The following is an 18506-nucleotide window of genomic DNA, read 5'->3' on the forward strand; positions in this document are numbered from 1 at the left end:
TAAGATCGCCAGCTCCCTCCCTCCTCATTGCCCCACTACTTTCCCGCTTCTCTGCTCCATGTTTCCAGGGCATTGATCACTTTCTCTCATTTGATAAGTTTTTACTTGTTTATACATTTGTTTTCTTTCCCCCACCCACTCTGTCCCTCACTGAACACAAGCTCCAAGCAAGCCAGGAATTTTTTCCCCTGTTTTTATTCCTTGTTTGTTGCCCCAAATCTGAGAGCAAAAGGAGGGCCTCAACAGATCTTTGTTCAACAAATGCATGAATAAAGCATGACTCTTTTTACTTTCTCTCTTTTACATCTTCTTTCCTACAATTTCCATCACCTTTTTTTTTTTTGCTCTGATCTATAAGGATCCCTCAAGTTCTACTCTTTGCCTCAGATTTCAGAGTCCGTTTGTCACTCATTACTTCTAGTGAGTTTTGCTTTAATTTCGCCCATTTGGGACTTTTTTTTTTTTTTAATTTTCCAAGACCACTTCTTTATTCTCTTGCTGCTCTTTGCTTTGCCTACACTTGTGTTTAATCAAAGCAATGGCTCCTACACACCTTCTGAGACCACAGACCTGAAATGAATAGAGATGCTTCTGTTTTCTGCATTAACTGTTTGGGTTGGGGTCCTTTGATTGCCTGGCCAGACCCCTCCTCAAGCACTGTTGGCTTACAGAGCCACCCGGTGGTTCTATGTGACCTAATCACATTTGTGAACAGAGGCCTTGATTGATCACTTGGAGCCAGAAATCAGACGCTGGGCTCCAAGTCCTTGCTCCCACTGGGAGCGTCCCCACTGGTGACTCACTGCCCACTCGCCTGATGTGGAGGTAAAATGGATGGTCCTTTACCTCCCTTTCCAGATTCTGCAGTTGGTGAGTCCATGAGCAACACATTTAATAGCATTTGACAGCTGCTGGATAATTTTCTTGGGCTTCCCAGGTGCTTACTGGTAAAGAATCTGCCTGCCAATGCAAGAGACACAGGAGACCCTGGGTCAGGAAGATCCCCGAGAGAAGGAAATGGCAACCTACTCCAGTATCCTTGCCTGGGAAATCCCACGGACAGAGAGGAGCCTGGTGGGCTACAGTCCATAGGGTCACAGAGAGTCAGACACAACTGAGGACCCACACAGATACTTTTCTTACCACCAAGATAATTGCCAATGTAATTCAATTCCTCATCATCACCATCACACAACGTTTATAAGGGACTTTGCCAAGCACGGTGTGGAAATCAGAGTTTCAAAATATAAAAATGAGCACTGTGTCCAGAGGTTTAGGTTTGTCAAGAGATACGAGCCTTGTTTCTGTGAAGCGTGAATATTCATTATACAGCATTCCAGTTATTCACATCTGCGGGTCAAACAAACCTAAAGTTAGTGGGTACAAACAAAAACCACTTTATCGTCCCCTTGATCTCCTGGCTCAGAAGTGTGGCAGTGTTCCTGGGGACTGCTGCTCCAGTGGCATAGCAGCAGTCACTTGATGGTGTTCAGGTGGCAGGTGACTCTTGACAGGACCAAGCCGGCTTTACCCACACATCTATCGACTTGGAATAGATGGAGGAAAGCTCAGCTGGGATGGTCAGCCAAAGCTCCCACACCTGCCCTCTCCAACAGAGCTATCTCAGAGTATCTGGACTTCCCAAATGGTGACAGAGAATTCCAGAGTGGCTGTTCTTGTTAAACAAGGCAGAATGCATGGCTTTTTATGACCAGCCCTAGTCTCAGACCTAGACCTCAGTCATAGCCTGACTTCTCCTATGTATTACTGTTCATAGCAGCCCACTCAGATTCAAGAAAAAGGGACATAGACACCACCTCTCAGTGAGAAGAATGTCAAAGAATTTACAGCTATCTTTTAAAATCTCAACAGGAAGCAATAATACACAGGAAGGAAGCTCTTTAAAAGAACGATCTTAAAACAGAACTTCTTAAGCATAACTAGACCTATACATGAATGTTTATAGCCGCTCCATTCAGAGTCACTAACAACTGGAAATAATCCAATGCCCTTCAATGGTTGAATGGATAACTAAACTCTAGTACACCCACAGAATGGAATACTACTTAGCAATAAAAGACACACATTACTGATACACACAACAACCTGGATGAATCTCAAAGGTATTATGTTGAGTAAACAAAACTAGTCTCAAAGGTTACATACTCTGTGATTCCATTCATATGACATTCTCAAAATTACAGTGACAGAGGACAGTTCGTGGGTGCCAGGAGCAAGGATGAAGGAATGGTATGCCTGTAAAAGACCAGCACCAAGGAGTTTCTTCAGAAATGGAGATCTGAAGGAGATCAGCCCTGGGATTTCTTTGGAAGGAATGATGCTAAAGTTGAAACTCCAGTACTTTGGCCACCTCATGCAAAGAATTGACTCATTGGAAAAGACTCTGATGCTGGGAGGGATTGGGGGCAGGAGGAGAAGGGGACAACAGAGGATGAGATGGCTGGATGGCATCACCGACTCAATGGACTTGAGTCTGAGTGAACTCCGGGAGTTGGTGATGGACAGGGAGGCCTGGCGTGCTGAGATTCATGGGGTCACAAAGAGTCGGACATGACTGAGCAACTGAACTGAACTGAAGGAGTTTCTGGAGTGATGAACAGTTCTGCATCCTGACTGCGTTGAATATATACATGTGTTAAAATGCACACAATTGTACACTCCCTCAAAAGTCACACTTTCTGTATGTTAATTTTTTAAATAAAATAACTTTGAGTCCAGTAACAACTACCTTGTTACGGACTTAAAGCATGAGCACCGAAGGAATTCTGAATAGGAGACTGATTAGTTGTGCAGGGGACTTGTGTGCTGGGGAAGGGTCTCAAGCTCTCTGCCCTCTCAGCAAGGGCTCACTCAAGTCATGCTGCCCTGAGTAGCCATTTCCTGCCCTGTCCAACAGGCATGAGAGGCAGAGGCACAGAAAGATTCAGGAAACTGCAGAAGTCACAGGCCAAATTGGCAGCTCTGGTTGCCAGTAACCTCCTGCCGACCAGAGCTCCTTATGGCCATGAGAGCACCCAACAGCAGGCACAGGGCCACCAGGAGAAACTCCTCCACATTGCTCCTAAAGTTTCATTTTTCATCAATTAAAACATTTGTCAAACAGGATTTAATCCTAGTATTGTAAAATGTTATGTCAAACAGATTTGGCTCAATATTTTTAAACGTTCTGTGAAATGGCTACTCCCAACAGTAATTCAACTATGTTACCATGGCTTTAAACAAAAACAGCAACTAAAAAGATCATATTTTGATGTACCAGGAAAAATCATTTTGAACCACAGTCATGAATTCCCTTGCAAAAAAAAAAAAATTAAATCCAACTGTAAAAGAGCTCCTTAAAATGAAGCATCAGAAAATCTGTAAGTCCGAAGAGGAACAAATGCAAAGGAAAGTAAATATACGGTATTAGTAGAAAACTGTGGATGAAAGTGGTTTTTTGGGAAATCCTCAACTCCTTTCACCTCCATTTCTATTCACCACGTTTTCTTGGGTTTCCCCTTTGGATCAGTAGTCTGAAAAAATAGTGCTTATGATGGATTCAAATTGTAGACAGGCATTTCCACAAGGCAAAATATATGCGTAAACAGGATAACTTCACTGATGTGAAAAAGCATTTGCTAAATATTAGAAAAACTTGAGGGCTGAGAAGGTGTGGGGAAGAGATGGGGAAGCAATGCCTAACGTTAGCGAGAGGCCAGGAGGAGAAAGGGCGCCGGGGAAACACGGTGCCAGAGAGAACGTGTCGGCGCGCGACGCGGCGGGAAGCCGCGCAAACACGCCGAGAGTGGCGTGCCCTGCCCCTGCCCCCTCGGTCTGGTGGCCCAGGTCTTGGACATCATGCCCGGACTACACCCAGCTGAGAAAGTGAACATTTCCCACCAGCCACCAAAACTGGACCACTTCATCTCAGGCTTCGCCTGAGGCCGCCCCCGATACCTTCCCTCCCGGGGAGCCCCCGAAGCACTCACATCACCGGGACATCTGTGAGGTAGCTCAGGCTGGGCCTGCTCCTTGGCCTCAGGTTTTCATTTTGTGTATTTGTTTGTTTGTTTATTGCTGAAAAATAAAGAATAAATGAAGAATAAACAGTCTTTTAAAGAAACCAAGTTGTGCCCTTTGTTCTTCGTCGCCAGCTCATCTTAGAAGAGATCTGCTTGCTACCAAAGGCATAATTAAGACTTCTATAAATATCTTTGTTTATCCAACACAATGTAACATTTAAGGAGGTGGGGCTGGGGGCTAGGGGAAGACAGGAAAAGGCACAAGGAGGGCCTTATTGTGTGGCTGCTGCTGCTGCTAAGTCACTTCAGTCGTGTCGGACTCTGTGCGACCCCATAGACGGCAGCCCACCAGGTTCCCCTGTCCCTGGGATTCTCCAGGCAAGAACACTGGAGTGGGTTGCCATTTCCTTCTCCAATGCATGAAAGTGAAAAGTGAAAGGGAAGTCGCTCAGCTGTGTCTGACTCTTTGTGACCCCATGGACTGCAGCCTACCAGGCTCCTCCGCCCATGGGATTTTCCAGGCAAGAGTACTGGAGTGGGGTGCCATTGCCTTCTCCAATATTGTGTTGACGGGAGGCTAAATCAAGAAGAACATTTAACCTTCACTGTGGTTCCAGCCCAAATAACATCACTAGCCAACAGGTAAAATAACTCCTATAGGAATTACAAGGATAAAGTAGAACAAACTAGTGTCCTGGGTGGTTCTTTCTTTCTTTCTTTCTTTCTTTCTTTCTTTCTTTCTTTTTTTTTTCTTTCTTTCTTTCTTCCTTCCTTCCTTCCTTCCTTCCTTCCTTCCTTCCTTCCTTCTTTCTTTCTTTCTTTCTTTCTTTCTTTCTTTCTTTCTTTCTTTTCTTTCTTTTTTGCAGCACAGCAGCATATGGGATCTTAGTTGCCTGATCAGAAATCAAATCCTCACCCTCTGCATTGGAAGCAGAAGGGTCTTAACCACTAAACTGCCAGGGAAGTCCCAGCTTGCCCTTTTTTTTTTTTTTTTTTTTCCCTAGAAGATTTTAATGTATTTCTTCCAACATATGTTTTTAACAGATCAAATAACATAAAAATTAAGATGAAAAGGATTAAAATAACATATAATCAGTGATTCAGAAACACTTTGCCATATATTTCAGAATACTCCTTTAGAGGTGCTAACAGTTAGTCATGTTTTCAATTCCAAATCTTCATAATAACACTCATCTCTCTGCTCAGCTTGCCTGTGCCATCTCCTGGAGAGACACACAGCGATAGCCCAGTAGTATCCAGGAAGATCTACACAGGGAGGCAGTGTAGTGCACAGTCCTTGGGATGGAATTGATTGCACCCGAGTCCAGACTGTCATTAACAATGTGATCTTGGGCATCTCTCCCTACTTTGCTCAGTCACTCAGTTGGGTCTGACTCTTTGTGTCCCTATAGACCATAGCCTGCCAGGCTCCTCTGTCCATGGGATGTTTCAGGCAGGAATACTGGAACAGGTTGCCATTTACTCCTCCGGGGGATCTTCCCAACCCAGGGATGGAACCCAAGTCTCCTGTGTCTCCTGCTTTGCAGGTGGATTCTTTACCACTGAGTCATTAGAGAAGCCCCCTCCCTACTTTAGTCCTATTTAAAATATGGAAATGACAGCCTTGACCTAAAAGCATTATAGAGTCAATCGAATGAAAGCTTATAGTAAGTGCTGTTTTTAAATACATACGTAGAGTTTAAGCCTATCCACACTGGGAATAATAGAAATATTTATTGCCAACAAAGGTCCATTTGTCTAGTCAAAGCTATGGTTTTTTCAGTAGTCATGTATGGATGTGAGAGTTGGACCATAAAGAAGGCTGAGCACCAAAGAATTGATGCTTTCAAACTGTGGTGCTGGAGAAGACTCTTGAGAGTCCCTTGGACTGCAAGGAGAGCAAACTAGTCAGTCCTAAAGGAAATAAGTCCTGAATATTCATTGGAAGGACTGATGCTGAAGCTGAAACTCCAATACTTTGGCCACCTGATGTGAAGAACTGACTCACTGGAAAAGACCCTGATGCTGATGGAAGGAAGGAGGGGAAGGGAACCAGAGAGGATGAGATGGTTGGATGGAATCACCAACTCGATGGACATGAATTTGAGCAAGCTCCCAGAGTTGGTGATGGACAGAGAAGCCTAGCATTCTGTAGTCCACGGGGTTGCAAAGAGTTGGACACAACTGAGTGACTAAACTGAACTGATTCCTTTTGGAGAATATGTTATAGGTAAAAGCCAAACTTTTAATAGACAAACTCGTTCTAAATTCATAAATATGAAATGCTGTACAAATAAAATGCTTATGAGTGTCCAACAAAGAGTAAATGCACAGTGTATATTAGTGACTATAACATGATCGGGGGCTTAAAAACACTATTAAAAAAGAAGAAATGGTTAGTTTGAGAGATTTGTAATATTAAGGTTATAAGTAAGGAGGCATCGAAAGGGAAGTAGAAAAAGTCCTACACTCAGAAAATTACAAAGGGACTTCCCTGGTTAAGAATCTGCCTTGCAAAGCAGGGGACAAAGGTTCAGTTCCTGGTCCGGGAACTAAGGTCCCACATGCTTCAGGGCAACCAAGTCCAACCCGCAACAACGACTAAGCCCTCACGCCACAACAAAAGGTCCCGCGGCCGCAACTAAGAGCAGGTGCAGTCAAACAAATGCATTTTTAAAAAAAGAAAATTACAGAGAATAATTCTCACTCTGTGTAAGAGAAAGCTCCCCTCAACCTGGCTCAAAAACAATTAAAACACAGAACTGGAGGGCCGAGAGTTAAGACAGCTCCGGAAGTGGTTGACCCAGGGACTCTCTGATGTCATGAAGATGAAGTGTGTATCTTTCTGCCACAGTGTGAGCTCCATCTCCTCCCTATGCCTGCAATCCGGTTGCTACACGCTTCTTCATTCTCAACTAACGGAGGCCCCACTATTTCAAGTATTTTATTCTAGTTTCCTGCCCCAGAGAGCATGGTCAGGGCAAGAGCTAGTGCAAGTCCACAGCAAGAACTGGGTTGGGTCCTCAGCTTCATCCCAAATGGTAGAAAACAGAAAGGGGGAAAGTTTAAGCGATAATGTGGGCAATCGTAAATGCTGAATAGTTAACCATTGGGTTTGCTGTCTACCTGAGTGGGTTTTTCAAGAGGCAAACACTGAATAGCTATCAATGTTCATGACACACAATTGCTGGTCCTCTGAGAAATTCACCACATCCAAGGGAATGAATTTTGCCCAAGGGATGGTCACCAAGCTCTTCTGTCGGAAACCATTTGCTGATCCACAGAGATTAACTGGTTTCTCCTGTTATCCCTTTCAGCCCAGTGTTTCTGTGCTGAGTACCATGAAAATCCAGGTTGATTACTCCACTGGGCTCAAAATGGAGATGTGGCTCAGAAGGCTGTGGACTTGCTGTGCCCTGAGACCGACACGGGGCCAGAAGGCCCAGTGCTGACCCAGGCCTGGGCTGCGCCGTGCTTTGTACTTCCTCAAATTAGCAGCCCTGATTTCATAAATTACACGGTTTTCTCAACCCATCCAAAATTCTGACAAAACTTCTTTTTTTTAAAGAAGCCTGGTTTATTTCCAAAGGTGAAAAAGCCTAAATTATAAAACACTGCCAATGTCTCAACAAAAGTAAACAAGGGAGAATTAGGTGAAAAATCATGGAAGTTTATAAAAACTCCTACACAGAATGAAGACTCCCCAAGGGCACTTTTGTCTGGTTTAAATTGATAACTTATGCTATGATTAAAACACCATTTGTAGGAATGCTTCAGCAATTCCACATAATGAGAAAGGTCAAAGCTTGACCGCATGCATTGTATGGTTTGGGGCTCTGCTCACATTCTTCCATGCAGAAGGAGAGCTCTCCTAACTTTACCTGGAGGCTGTGTGCTATCAGCACAGAAGCCTGTACCCCTGGATTCTCAGGAACTTCTATTCCACTTCTAGCCTGGGGTTAGCTATGGCCCCTGAACCTTTTTATTTAAAATTCACAAAAACAATATGAATATTCCCAAAATATAAATAAAGAGCTGAAGATAGAATAAGACATTTTTTAAATGACAGGCAGAATCACTCAGAGAATCAGGTCTTATGGAAAACATTAATTTAACCCCAAGGCATTTATTACCCTCTTGGGAACAATGATGGGTCATTGTCACATCTGTTTAGTGGCATCAATTTACTTTTTCAAGCAATTGTGCTCAGTGGTGGCTCTCAGAGAAGAGTTTTACAGCTTCTCAAAAATGTTTTTTTTGGCCTCTATCTGGGACACCACAAAGTTACTTTTTTCCCACTTTAGTTGCAGGGTGAATAATGTTAAAACAGATTTCTTTTTGTTGAACTATCCTTGCATGCCTTGAACAAACCAGTCTTCATCAGAACGCACTATTCTTTCTTTATTTAAATCTCTGTGGCCCCATGGACTGTACCCCACCAGGCTATTCTTCATTGTTTGATCGGTTAACATTTCAAATGTGATTTTGCATCCTTGTTTATGAGTGAGATTAACTATACGTTGCCCTTTTAATGCTGTTCTTTAATCTAATGTAGGATGAGAGTTATGTTCACTGTTTAGAAAAAGATGAGGACTGTTTCATCTTTGGGTTCTGGAACAGATTAAATAATAGAAATTATCAGTCTATTCACTATCTTTGAAAGATAGTGACTACTTTAGTAGTATATATTTTGGATCACTTTTTACATTTCTCCCCTAGTTTGGGGAAATTTCTGTACCCTTCTTGAATCAAATTTAGAAATTTAATTTCCCAGAATTTGTTCTTTCCATCTAGATTGTCTAAAAGCTTTTATAAAGGATTTCTTCCTCTTTTTTTTATTTTAAATTTTGGCCATGCTTCCCAACTTATGGGATCTTAGTTCCCTGACCAGGGACCAAACCCATGCCCCCTGAAGTGGAAGCATGGAGTCCTAACCACTGGCCCACCAAGGAATTCCCATGGATTTCTTCTTTTGAAAATTTCTTAACTTTCACGAAGCACACTGAGTTTCTCAGTCTTCACTGCTAATATTTGTCTTCTCTTCTTCTCTTGACTACTGTCAAGAGGTTGGCCTGTTTTGATATTTTCAAAGAATCATCTTTTTTCTTTCGTTTCTCTTCATTAATTTGTACTTTCTGTGTTTAATTAGTCCTTCCCACTACTTTTATTTATTTTGTTAAATTTGGCTTTTTGTTTTTGTTTTTTACCTTCTTGACTTTTTGCCTTATTTTTTCTTATCTAATAAATACATTTTAAGGGAGGGTGAATTTCCTGGTGAATCCAGTGCTTAAGACTCCACACTTCCACTGCAAGGGACATGGGTTCAATTCCTCATCAGGGAATTAAGATCTCATATTCTTTGTGTTCAGAGAAAAAAATTTTAATAAAAGTAAAAGCAAGAACACTCTTCTTGAGTTACATTTAGACACATCATCTCATGCTATTGGTAGTTTTCACTTTTAAATACACTCTGCTTTCTAATAGATATTTTCTATAGTCAAAAGTCATTTAGAGGTATGGCCAAAATGCCTGTAGGCGTCCTACATGCACACCAAATCACAACTACCTATAAAACAACTATTTATGAAGACAAACTGGACTACAAAAAAGGTGTTTCAGAATTAAAAATATAAAAAAGGAACTAGAACCAGAATTAAAAATATAAAAAAGGAACTAGAACTAGATGAGGAAGGGGGTGGAGACATAGTGCAGTCAGGAATCATTCCCCTGGGTGAGTGATCCACATATGGGAGATAATCACAACTGCACAGGTTCTCTCCAAGTAGTGAGGAGGCTAAGCCTCACATCAGGGTCCCCAGGCTTTGGGCCTCCTGCAGCAGGAAGACAAGCCCCAGAATGTCCAGCGTTGAAGGCCAGTAGGGCTTGTAGACATGAGCCAGAGGACCAGAGGAGATAGACTCTGCTCCTAAAGGAACAAAAAACACTCACTCACCAAATCCCAGTGCAGAGGCAGTAATTTAAAAGGTGCTCAGGTCAGATGCACTTGCTGATCTTGGAAAGCCTCACAAAGGCAGGCGGCAACTGGGACACCCCTGTGGATAGATGATGGCAGCCATTTGGGGGACTCATTTTACCATGAAGACACTGGTGTTGACAAGGAAATTTCTGGAGTCTCCCCACTAGCCTATAGCCTCAGAGGGCCAGCACCACTCCCGAAATCTCCAGGCCAAGCAGCTAGCCTTTCAGAGACCTGACACCCTCTACCACTGGGCCAGCACCAGCCCAGGGTCCCCCACAACCCCCACAGCCAGCCACCCAAGAACTGGTCCCACTCACCAGCAAGTTGGCACTAGCCTGGGGCCCCCCAAAACCCACAGCCAACCCTGGGACAAGGAGCCTCCCACCAGTGGACCAGCACCAGACCCAGGATCCCCCTGGCCCTGCAGCAAGCCCACACAGGGGAAACTGCTAGAGAATATAGTTCTGGTGACCAGAATATAGAATGCTGCTGGGTCCCCTAAGAAGTCTCCTAGGGTGTGGGGGAAGATCCAACAGGAAGGAGATATATGTAAACAGATAGCTGATTCACTTTGTTGTACAGCAGAGACTAACACAACATTGTAAAGCAATTATACTCCAATTTAAAAAAATAAAGAGGGATTCCCAGGTGGAAGTAGTGGTAAAGAACCTGCCGGCTAATGCAGGAGATGCAAGAGCCATGGGTTCAATCCCTGGGTCAGGAAGATCCCCTGCAGTAGGAAATGGCAACTTACTCCAGTGTTCTTGCCTGGAAAATTCCATGGACAGAGGAGCCTGGTGGGCTACAGTCCATGAAGCCACAAAGATCTGAACAAGGCCACTTCTGCAAGATCAAGAAACATAACCAACCCACCTACCGTACAGTAATAAACCCAGAGAATTAGGCAAAATGAGGCTACAGAAGAATATGTTCCAAAGGAAGGAACAAGATAAAACCTCAGAGGAAGAACTAAGAGAAGTGGAGATAAGAAATCTACCCATAAAAAGTTCAAAGTAATGATCATAAAGATGCTCAGCAAGCTTGGGAGAAAAATGGATGAACAGAGAGAAGCTTAACAAAGAGTTAGAAAATAGAAGAACCAAAAAACAGCTGATGAATACAATACTGAAATAAAAAATACACAAGAAGTTTCACTAAGATGATATGGAGAAATAAATCATCAAACTGGAAGACAGAGGGATGGAAATCACTAAAGCAGAACAGAAAGAAGAAAAAAAATAATTTTAGAAAATGAAGAGCATTTAAGAGACCTCTGGGACAACATCAAGCATACTAATATTTACATTATAAGGTCCCAGAAGGAGAAGGGAGAGAGAGGCAGAGAACTTATCTGAAGAAATAATAACTAAAAAAAAAAAATCCCATAATCTGGAAACGAGAACAGACATCCAGGTCCGGTAAGTATAGAGAGTTACAAACAAGATGAACCCAAAGAGATCTTCACACAGACACATAATAATTAAAATTGCAAAAATTAAAGATAAAGAGAGTCCCTTAAATGGAGTAAGAGAAAAGCAACTAGTTACATACGAAGGAATTCACATAAAACTGTTCTCTAACTTTACAGCAAAAACACTGCAGGACAGAAAGGAGTGGACCAATACAGCCAAATTGATGAAAGGAAAAACCTACAACCAAGGATGCTCTACCCAGGAAGGCTCTCATTCAGATTTGAAGGGGAGAGAAAGCGTTTAACAGGCAAGAAAAAGACCAAAACTGCTCAGCACCGCTAACTCAACTCAACAAAAACTGTTAAAGGGACTTCTCTAAGTGGAAAAAATAGACCACAACTAATAATATAACAATTACAAAAGAAAACACTTTATTGGTAAAGGCAAACATAGGGTAAAGGTACTAGAACAACCACTTAAACGTTAGGCTAAGACAAAAGACAAAAGTAGTAAGATCATCTGTGTAGTAATTAAGGGACACACGAAACCCAGAAATGAACACACACTTACACGGTCAATTAATTCATAGCAAAAGAGCAAGAATATACAATGGGGAAAATACAGCCTCTTCAAGAAGTGGTATTGGGAAAACTGGACAGCCACATGCAAAAGAACCAAAGTGGACTACTTTCTCAGACCATCTGTAAAGATAAACTCAAAATGAATTAAAGACTTATTAAATGTGAGATCTGAAACCATAAAACTTCTAGAAGAAAACATAGGTAGTACACTCTTTGGCATCTTAGCTATATATATATATATTTTTTTTTTTTTTGACGTGTCTCCTCAGGCAAGGGAAACACAAGGAAAAATAAACAAATGGACCATATCAAACATTTGTACAGTAACATCTTACCAACAACAAAATGTGTTGATAAATAAAGAACATGGTATTGAAAAAGAATTTGTATCTTGTTTTTTTTTTTAATTTTATTTTATTTTATTTTTTTTTTCTCTAATTTTATTTTATTTTTAAACTTTACATAATTGTATTAGTTTTGCCAAATATCAAAATGAATCCGCTTACAGGTATACATGTGTTCCCATCCCGAACCTCCTCCTCCTCCCCTCCCCATACCATCCTCTGGGCCGTCCCAGTGCACCAGCCCCAAGCATCCAGCATCATGCATCGAACCTGACTGGCAACTCGTTTCCTACATGATATTTTACATGTTTCATTGCCATTCTCCCAAATCTTCCCACCCTCTCCCTCTCCCACAGAGTCCATAAGACTGTTCTATACATCAGTGTCTCTTTTGCTGTCTCGCACACCGGGTTATTGTTACCATCTTTCTAAATTCCATATATATGCGTTAGTATACTGTATTTATGTTTTTCCTTCTGGCTTACTTCACTCTGTATAATAGGCTCCAGTTTCATCCACCTCATTAGAACTGATTCAAATGTATTCTTTTTAATGGCTGAGTAATACTCCATTGTGTATATGTACCACAGCTTTCTTATCCATTCATCTGCTGATGGACATCTAGGTTGCTTCCATGTCTTGGCTATTATAAACAGTGCTGCGATGAACATTGGGGTACACGTGTCTCTTTCCTTCTGGTTTCCTCAGTGTGTATGCCCAGCAGTGGGGTTGCTGGATCATAAGGCAGTTCTATTTCCAGTTTTTAAGGAATCTCCACACTGTTCTCCATAGTGGCTGTACTAGTTTGCATTCCCACCAACAGTGTAAAAGGGTTCCCTTTTCTCCACACCCTCTCCAGCATTTATTATTTGTAGACTTTTGGATCGCAGCCATTCTGACTGGTGTGAAATGGTACCTCATAGTGGTTTTGATTTGCATTTCTCTGATAATGAGTGATGTTGAGCATCTTTTCATGTGTTTGTTAGCCATCTGTATGTCTTTTTGGAGAAATGTCTATTTAGTTCTTTGGCCCATTTTTTGATTGGGTCGTTTATTTTTCTGGAGTTGAGCTGTAGGAGTTGCTTGTATATTTTTGAGATTAGTTGTTTGTCGGTTGCTTCATTTGCTATTATTTTCTCCCATTCTGAAGGCTGTCTTTTCACCTTGCTAATAGTTTCCTTTGATGTGCAGAAGCTTTTAAGGTTAATTAGGTCCCATTTGTTTATTTTTGCTTTTATTTCCAATATTCTGGGAGGTGGGTCATAGAGGATCCTGCTGTGATGTATGTCGGAGAGTGTTTTGCCTATGTTCTCCTCTAGGAGTTTTATAGTTTCTGGTCTTACGTTTAGATCTTTAATCCATTTTGAGTTTATTTTTTGTGTATGGTGTTAGAAAGTGGTCCAGTTTCATTCTTTTTACAAGTGGTTGACCAGATTTCCCAGCACCACTTGTTAAAGAGATTGTCTTTAATCCATTGTATATTCTTGCCTCCTTTGTCAAGATAAGGTGTCCATATGTGCGTGGATTTATCTCTGGGCTTTCTATTTTATTCCATTGATCAATATTTCTGTCTTTGTGCCAGTACCATACTGTCTTGATAACTGTGGCTTTGTAGTAGAGCCTGAAGTCAGGTAGGTTGATTCCTCCAGTTCCATTCTTCTTTCTCAAGATCGCTTTGGCTATTCGAGGTTTTTTGTATTTCCATACAAATTGTGAAATTATTTGTTCTAGCTCTGTGAAGAATACTGTTGGTAGCTTGATAGGGATTGCATTGAATCTATAAATTGTTTTGGGTAGTATACTCATTTTCACTATATTGATTCTTCCAATCCATGAACATGGTATATTTCTCCATCTATTAGTGTCCTCTTTGATTTCTTTCACCAGTGTTTTATAGTTTTCTATATATAGGTCTTTAGTTTCTTTAGGTAGATATATTCCTAAGTATTTTATTCTTTCCGTTGCAATGGTGAATGGAATTGTTTCCTTAATTTCTCTTTCTGTTTTCTCATTATTAGTGTATAGGAATGCAAGGGATTTCTGTGTGTTGATTTTATATCCTGCAACTTTACTGTAGTCATTGATTATTTCTAGTAATTTTCTGTGGATTCTTTAGGTTTTCTATGTAGAGGATCATGTCATCTGCAAATAGTGAGAGTTTTACTTCTTCTTTTCCAATTTGATTCCTTTTATTTCTTTTTCTGCTCTGATTGCTGTGGCCAAAACTTCCAAAACTATGTTGAATAGTAATGGTGAAAGTGGGCACCCTTGTCTTGTTCCTGACTTTAGAGGAAATGCTTTCAATTTTTCACCATTGAGGATAATGTTTGCTGTGGGTTTGTCATATATAGCTTTTATTATGTTGAGGTATGTTCCTTCTATTCCTGCTTTCTGGAGAGTTTTTACCATAAATGGATGTTGAATTTTGTCAAAGGCTTTCTCTGCATCTATTGAGATAATCATATGGTTTTTATTTTTCAATTTGTTAATGTGGTGTATTACATTGATTGATTTGCGGATATTGAAGAATCCTTGCATCCCTGGGATAAAGCCCACTTGATCATGGTGTATGATCTTTTTAATGTGTTGTTGGATTCTGATTGCTAGAATTTTGTTAAGGATTTTTGCATCTATGTTCATCAGTGATATTGGCCTGTAGTTTTCTTTTTTTGTGGGATCTTTGTCAGGTTTTGGTATTAGGGTGATGGTGGCCTCATAGAATGAGTTTGGAAGTTTACCTTCCTCTGCAATTTTCTGGAAGAGTTTGAGCAGGATAGGTGTCAGCTCTTCTCTAAATTTTTGGTAGAATTCAGCTGTGAAGCCGTCTGGACCAGGGCTTTTGTTTGCTGGAAGATTTTTGATTACAGTTCAATTTCCATGCTTGTGATGGGTCTGTTAAGATTTTCTATTTCTTCCTGGTCCAGTTTTGGAAAGTTGTACTTTTCTAAGAATTTGTCCATTTCTTCCACGTTGTCCATTTTATTGGCATATAATTGTTGATAGTAGTCTCTTATGATCCTTTGTATTCCTGTGTTGTCTGTTGTGATCTCTCCATTTTCGTTTCTAATTTTGTTGATTTGATTTTTCTCCCTTTGTTTCTTGATGAGTCTGGCTAATGGTTTGTCAATTTTATTTATCCTTTCAAAGAACCAGCTTTTGGTTTTGTTGATTTTTGCTATGGTCTCTTTTGTTTCTTTTGCATTTATTTCTGCTCTAATTTTTTAAGATTTCTTTCCTTCTACTAACCCTGGGGTTCTTCATTTCTTCCTTTTCTAGTTGCTTTAGGTGTAGAGTTAGGTTATTTATTTGACTTTTTCTTGTTTCTTGAGGTGTGCCTGTATTGCTATGAACTTTCCCCTTAGGACTGCTTTTACCGTGTCCCACAGGTTTTGGGTTGTTGTGTTTTCATTTTCATTCGTTTCTATGCAAATTTTGATTTCTTTTTTGATTTCTTCTGTGATTTGTTGGTTATTCAGCAGCGTGTTGTTCAGCCTCCATATGTTGGAATTTTTAATAGTTTTTCTCCTGTAATTGAGATCTAATCTTACTGCATTGTGGTCAGAAAAAATGCTTGGAATGATTTCTATTTTTTTGAATTTACCAAGGCTAGCTTTATGGCCCAGCATGTGATCTATCCTGGAGAAGGTTCCATGTGCGCTTGAGAAAAAGGTGAAATTCATTGTTTTGGGATGAAATGACCTATAGATATCAATTAGGTCTAACTGGTCTATTGTATCGTTTTAAAGTTTGTGTTTCCTTGTTAATTTTCTGTTTAGTTGATCTATCCATAGGTGTAAGTGGGGTATTAAAGTCTCCCACTATTATTGTGTTATTGTTAATTTCTCCTTTCATACTTGTTAGCATTTGTCTTACGTACTGTGGTGCTCCCGTGTTGGGTGCATATATATTTATAATTGTTATATCTTCTTCTTGGATTGATCCTTTGATCATTATGTAGTGACCTTCTTTGTCTCTTTTCACAGCCTTTGTTTTAAAGTCTATTTTATCTGATATGAGTATTGCTACTCCTGCTTTCTTTTGGTCCCTATTTGCATGGAAAATCTTTTTCCAGCCCTTCACTTTCAGTCTGTATGTGTCCCCTGTTTTGAGGTGGGTCTCTTGTAGACAACATATGTAGGGGTCTTGTTTTTGTATCCATTCAGCCAGTCTTTGTCTTTTGGTTGGGGCATTCAACCCATTTACATTTAAGGTAATTACTGATAAGTATGTTCCCGTTGCCATTTACTTTATTGTTTTGGGTTGAGTTTATACACCGTTTTTGTGTTTCCTGTCTAGAGAATATCCTTTAGTATTTGTTGGAGAGCTGGTTTGGTGGTGCAGAATTCTCTCAGCTTTTGCTTGTCTGAAAAGCTTTTGATTTCTCCTTCATACTTGAATGAGATCCTTGCTGGGTACAATAATCTGGGCTGTAGGTTATTTTCTTTCATCATTTTAAGTATGTCTTGCCATTCCCTCCTGGCTTGAAGAGTTTCTATTGAAAGATCAGCTGTTATCCTTATGGGAATTCCCTTGTGTGTTATTTTTGTTTTTCCCTTGCTGCTTTTAATATTTGTTCTTTGTATTTGATCTTTGTTAATTTGATTAATATGTGTCTTGGGGTGTTTCTCCTTGGGTTTATCCTGTTTGGGACTCTCTGGGTTTCTTGGACTTGGGTGATTATTTCCTTCCCCATTTTAGGAAGTTTTCCACTATTGTCTCCTCAAGTATTTTCTCATGGTCTTTCTTTTTGTCTTCTTCTTCTGGAACCCCTATGATTGAATGTTGTAGTGTTTAATATTGTCCTGGAGGTCTCTGAGATTGTCCTCATTTCTTTTAATTCGTTTTTCTTTTATCCTCTCTGATTCATTTATTTCTACCATTCTATCTTCTAATTCACTAATCCTGTCTTCTGCCTCTGTTATTCTACTATTTGTTGCCTCCAGAGTGTTTTTAATTTCACTTATTGCATTATTCATTATATATTGACTTTTTTTTATTTCTTCTAGGTCCTTGTTAAACCTTTCTTGCATCTTCTCAATCCTTGTCTCCAGGCTATTTATCTGTGATTCCATTTTAGTTTCAAGATTTTGGATCAATTTCACTATCATTATTCAGAATTCTTTATCAGGTAGATTCCCTATCTCTTCCTCTTTTGTTTGGTTTGGTGGGCATTTATCCTGTTCCTTTATCTGCTGAGTATTCCTCTGTCTCTTCATCTTGTTTAAATTGCTGAGTTTGGGGTGTCCTTTCTGTATTCTGGCAGTTTGTGGAGTTCTCTTTATTGTGGCGTTTTCTCACTGTGTGTGGGTTTGTACAGGTGGCTTGTCAAGGTTTCCTGGTTAGGGAAGCTTGTGTCGGTGTTCTGGTGGGTGGAACTGTATTTCTTCTCTCTGGAGTGCAATGAAATGTCCAGTAATGAGTTATGAGATGTCTATAGTTTTGGGGTGACTTTGGGCAGCCTGTATCTTGAAGCTCAGGGCTGTGTTCCTTTGTTGCTGGAGAATTTGCTTGGTATGTCTTGCCTTGGAACTTATTGGCCCTTGTGTGGTGCTTGGTTTCAGTGTCGGTATGGAGGCATTTGATGAGCTCCTGTCAATGAATGTTCCTTGAGTCAGGAGTTCCCTGAGTCAGGGTTTGACTTAAGTCTCCTGCTTCCGATTATCGGTCTTATTTTTACAGTAGTTTCAAAACTTCTCCTTCTATACAACACCATTGATAAAACATCTACATTAAAGATGATAAGTTTCTCTACAGTGAGGGTCACTCAGAGAGGTTCACAGGGTTACATGGAGAAGAGAAGAGGGAGGAGGGAGTTAGAGGTGACCCAGATGAGATGAGGTGAATCAATAGTGAGAGAGTGGGCTAGCCAGTTGTCACTTCCTTATGTGCACTCCACAACTGGACCACTCAGAGATGTTCACGGGTTATACAGAGAAGAGAAGAAGGAGGAAGGTAACAGAGGTGGCCAGAAGGATAAAAGGGGAGAATGAAAAGGAGGGAGACAGATCCAGCCAGTAATCAGTTCCTAAGTGTTCTCCACCGTCTGGAACACACAGAAATTCACAGAGTTGGGTAGAGTAGAGAGGGGTTAGGGGAGGAGACACAGGCGACCTGGTGGAGAAAAAGGAGGGTCCAAAGGGAGAGAGAGCAGTCAAGCCAGTAATCTC

The 18506-nt window shown here is 40.7% G+C and overlaps 1 long non-coding RNA gene across 2 annotated transcripts in view; it reads right to left on the reverse strand.

The window, feature by feature from the left end:
• LOC138986074 (uncharacterized) overlaps positions 1 to 18506 on the reverse strand; it is a 147431-nt gene that overhangs the window by 126494 nt on the left and 2431 nt on the right. For both annotated transcript variants that reach the window (XR_011462969.1, XR_011462968.1), the window contains exons 2-3: positions 9976 to 10075; positions 3990 to 4077 (exon numbers count right to left, since the gene is read on the reverse strand). This is a non-coding gene — a long non-coding RNA (uncharacterized lncRNA). The remainder of the gene's footprint in view (positions 1 to 3989; positions 4078 to 9975; positions 10076 to 18506) is intronic.

The sequence above is a fragment of the Bos mutus genome, chromosome 28 (genome assembly GCF_027580195.1).
Source record: "Bos mutus isolate GX-2022 chromosome 28, NWIPB_WYAK_1.1, whole genome shotgun sequence".
Lineage (NCBI taxonomy): Eukaryota > Metazoa > Chordata > Mammalia > Artiodactyla > Bovidae > Bos > Bos mutus.